A 4,924-nucleotide genomic window follows, 5' to 3' on the forward strand; every position below is an offset into this window, starting at 1 on the left:
GAACTTTGTGGCTTACAACCAGACTTGCAACAACTAGATCGATGTTGATGTTCCTATTGTTATGCACCGTTCTAAGTAATTTGTTTTCATTATTTTAAGAAAAAATCCTTCTCCTATGCCTAAAGGAGAAGTGAACATTGTTGGGAATTTTCCTTATTATCATCAATGAAATACAATCTTATTCATCCATATCTATGATGTTTTATTTTTTACTTTTTACTTTTTTATGAAAATGGTAATCACAAAAAGCATAAATAAATAATAATCTTTCCATCTGCATAATATTTTTTTTTGCACCCCACTTCTCTAAAATCAAAATATCAAGTCATTATGCAGGTTGGTTCTCAAATCCATTGAATGTAATGATCTTACTCCCTCTTCAAACTTTAATTTTCTTGTGTTTGAAGCTGGAGAAGAGAATAATGATGAAGAAGTATCTGATGAGTTATCTCGTTTGCTTGAGCATGAGGAAAAAGTCATTCATACATTTGAAGAGCAAATTGAATTGGTTAACTTGGGTTCCGAAGATGATGTGAAGGAAGTCAAGATTGGGTCTCAACTGTGTCCAGAAGCTAAGAAGGGGTTGATTGATCTTCTTCATGATTATTTTGATGTGTTTGATTGGTTCTATCAAGATATGCTTGGTTTGGATTCTGAGATTGTGGAGCATAGATTTCCTTTGAAGCCAGAATGCCCGTCATTCAAGCAGAAGTTGAGGAAAACTCATCCTGATTTGGCAATAAAGATTAAAGAGGAAGTGCAGAAGGAAATTGATGTTGGTTTTCTTGTTACCTCCGAGTATCCGTAATGGGTGGCCAATATTGTGCATGTTCCTAAAAAAGATCAAAAAGTCTGTATATGTGTTGATTATAGAGATTTTAATAAAGTCAGTCCGAAAGATGATTTTCCTCTGCCACACATTGATATGTTGGTAGACAATACAGATAAATTCAAAGTCTTTTTGTTTATGGACGGATTTTTCAGTTATAATCAGATCAAAATGGCTCCTGAAGATATGGATAAGACCACATTCATTACACCATGGGGAACAATCTGTTATAGAGTGATGCCTTTCGCTTTAAAGAATGCTGGTGCAACGTACCAGAGAGCTATGGCCACTCTTTTTTCATGATATGATTCATAAAGAGATTGAAGTCTATGTTGATGACATGATTGCTAAATCAAGTAATGAAGAAGAGCATGTTGAGCATTTGTTGAAACTATTCTAGCATTTGAGGAAATATAAACTCCGCTTGAATCTCAATAAGTGTACTTTTGGTGTTCGTTCTGGTAAGTTGTTGGGCTTCATTGTCAGCGAGAAGGGTATTAAAGTTGATCCTACCAATGTCAAAGTAATACAAGAGATTCTTGCGTCCAAAACTGAGAAACAAGTCAGAGGTTTTCTCGGCCACTTGAATTATATCTCAATATTTATATCGCAAATGACTGCCACTTGTATGCCAATATTCAAGCTTCTTCAGAAAGACCAGTCTTATGATTGAACCGAAGATTTCCGGAAAGCTTTTGATAGTATCAAAGAATATCTGCTTGAGCCTCCGATTTTGTCTCCTCCTGTTGAAGGAAAACCCTTGATCATGTATTTGACTATGCTTGATCAAAGTATGGGTTGTGTTCTTGGTCAGCAAGATGAATCTGGAAAGAAAGAATATGCAATTTAGTACCTCAGCAAGAAGTTCACCGACTATGATACTCGGTATTCTGTGCTTGAGAAGACATGTTGCACATTGGCTTGGGCTACTAAGCGTCTGAGCCAATATATGTTGAATCATACGACTTGGCTGATATCCAAAATGGATCCAATTAAGTATATTTTTTAGAAGCCTGCTTTTACTGGGAGGATCGCCCGTTAAAAGATGTTGTTATCAAAGTATGATATTGAATACCGATCTCAAAAAGCTATTAAAGGTAGTGTCTTGGTTGACCATTTAGCCACCAACCTAGTGAAAATTACCAGTCAGCGCAGTATGAATTTCCTGACAAAGAGATTATGTACTTGAAGATGAAAGATTGTGATGAACCATTGCTTGAAGAAGGGCCAGAATCTGGTTCCTGTTGGGGCATGGTATTTGATGGAGTTGTCAATTCGTATGGTAATAGCATTGGGGCAATGATTATTACTCCTCAAGGCACTCATTTTCCGTTTACAGCTAGATTGACCTTCAAGTGTACAAACAATATGACTGAGTATAAAGCTTGCATTATTGGGCTTGAAGAGGCCATTGATCTCAGGATTAAATATCTTGACATTTATGGAGATTTAACTTTGGTTGTGAATCAGATCAAAGGTGAGTGGGAGATGAATCAACTCGATTTGATACCATATAGAGATTATGCAAGGAGGATATCAACTTTTTTACAAAGGTTAAGTTTCATCATATCCCTCGAGATGAAAACCGGATGGCAGATGCTTTTGCAACCTTGGCTTCCATGATTATGGTGAATTTTTGGAATGAAGTTCCTAATTTGACCGCGATGCGTCTTGATAGGTCGACTCATGTGTTTGTTATTGAAGAAGTAAAAGATGAAAAGACATAGTATTATGATATCAAATGTTTCCTCCAAAGTCAGATTTACCCGTCTGGGGCATCTTTGAAAGATAAGAAGACTTTGATAAGATTAACATGAAATTTCTACCTGAATGGTGATGTGCTTTATAAGAGAAACTTCGATATGGTTTGCTCAGATGCATGGATAGATACGAAGAAGACATGTTGATGACTGAACTCCATGAAGGTTCCTTTGGTACTCATTCCAATGGACATGCTATGGAAAATAAGATGTTGAGGGAAGGTTACTATAGGCTAACAATGGAATCTGACTGTTGCAAGTTTGTGAAAAAATGCCACAAGTGTCAAATTTATGCGGATAAAATCCATGTTCCTCTGACACTGTTGAATGTCATTTCCTCTCCATGGCCCTTTTCCACATGGGAAATTGATATGATTGGCATGATTGAGCCCAAAGCTTTGAACGGACATCATTTCATTTTGGTGGCTATTGATTACTTCATAAAGTGGGTTGAAGCGACATCGTATGCGAATGTGGCCAAGCTAGTTTTTGTAAGGTTTATCAAGAAGAAGATTATATGCCGTTATGGTGTTCGAAGTAAGATCATTACTGATAATGGATTGAACTTGAATAATAATATGGTGGAAGCTCTTTGCAAAGACTTCAAGATTGCACACCATAATTCTTCTCCCTACAGACCCAAGATGAACGGGGTTGTCGAAGCTGCGAACAAGAACATTAAGAAGATCATTCAGAAGATGGTTGTGACATACAAAGGTTGGCATGAGATGCTCCCATTTGCTTTGCATGGGTACCGTCCATCCATCCCCACTTCAACAAGGGCAACCCCTTTCTCTCTTGTTCATGACATGAATGTTGTGCTCCCCGTGGAGGTTGAGATTACATCATTGTGTGTCTTGATGGAAGCCAAGTTGACAGAGGCTGAATGGTTTCAGACCAGATATGACCAGTGGCATGTGCTTCTATTGCTTCTCAAAGTCTTACACATCAACTCTTGGGTCACCATATCCTTAATAAAATGTGTATTTTAGTTCCAAGTTTTTCTAAGCTTTCCTCATTTGAGTGTCATTCGTGTCAATTACGAAAATATAATTGTCACACCTATTGTCAAAGAGTAAATAAAAGTGTTGCATCACCTTTTGCTTTAGTTCATTATGATATTTGGGGCCCTAGTCTTGTCAAGTCAACTTTAGGATATTATTACTTTGTAACTTCCATCAATGATTTTTCATGATTTACTTGGTTATTTTTAATGAAAAAACATTCAGATGTTTTCCATATATTCCAATAATTTTTGCCGAAATTAAAAAATAGTTTGACATTTCCATTAAAAGTTTACACACCGATAAATCTCGTGAATATAGGTCATCCCAATTTCAGTATTTTTTAACATCATAAATAATTATTCATCAATCATCACGTGTTTACACACCTCAACAAAACGATGTTGTTGAACGAAAGAATCGTCATTTAATTAAAATTGCACAAGATATTTTACTTCGCCACAATATCCTTTCTCGTTTTTAGGGTGATGCTCTTATCACAACTTGCCACCTTATCAATTGAATGCCTTCATCGGTCCTTCAAGATCAGATTTCATACTCTATCTTGAACCCACAATATGATATTTACCCCCTTCCTATTTGTGTCTTTGGTTGCACATGCTTCATTCATGACCTCAATCAAGGTAAAGATAAACTTTCTGCCAAATCTCTCAAATGTAGTTTTCTAGGCTACTCATGTATACACAAAGGATATTGTTTTTTGTCCCCGATTTCAACGATACATTGTATCATCTGATGTCACATTCTTTGAAACTTCTCCATTCTTCTCTCCCTCAGTGTCACTCAATGAGAGTTGTACTTCAGATGTTTGAGATATCCCTTCTATCATCCCCACACCCATTGCAGCCCTTACACATCCATTACATGTCTACTAACGATGAACACATCATTCATCATAGGTAAAAGATAGTATTGATCCACTAACACCATATTCTTCTCAAAGTGCTCCTCTAGATATGTCACCTGAACTTGACCTTCCAATAGCATTACAAAAGGATATTCAATCTCATCATCCTAATCCTAAATATACAGGTGTTTTAAATTATGAATGTCTCTCTACTCCCTATGTCTCTTTTGTTTATGCTCTAGATTTTATGTTTATTCCTTAGTCTATAGGTGAAGCTACGACTGGTCCCAATTGGCATCAGGTGATGGTAGACGAAATGGATGCATAGAATTCAAATAACAATTGGGATCTTGTTACTTTAACTCTAGACAAAACTTTAGTGGGATGTCGATGGGTTTATACACTGAAAGTTGGAAAAAATGGTCAGATCGATCGTTTCAAAGCTCATTTTCTAGCCAAAGGA

The sequence above is a fragment of the Lathyrus oleraceus genome, chromosome 5 (assembly GCF_024323335.1).
Source record: "Lathyrus oleraceus cultivar Zhongwan6 chromosome 5, CAAS_Psat_ZW6_1.0, whole genome shotgun sequence".
Classification (NCBI taxonomy): domain Eukaryota; kingdom Viridiplantae; phylum Streptophyta; class Magnoliopsida; order Fabales; family Fabaceae; genus Lathyrus; species Lathyrus oleraceus.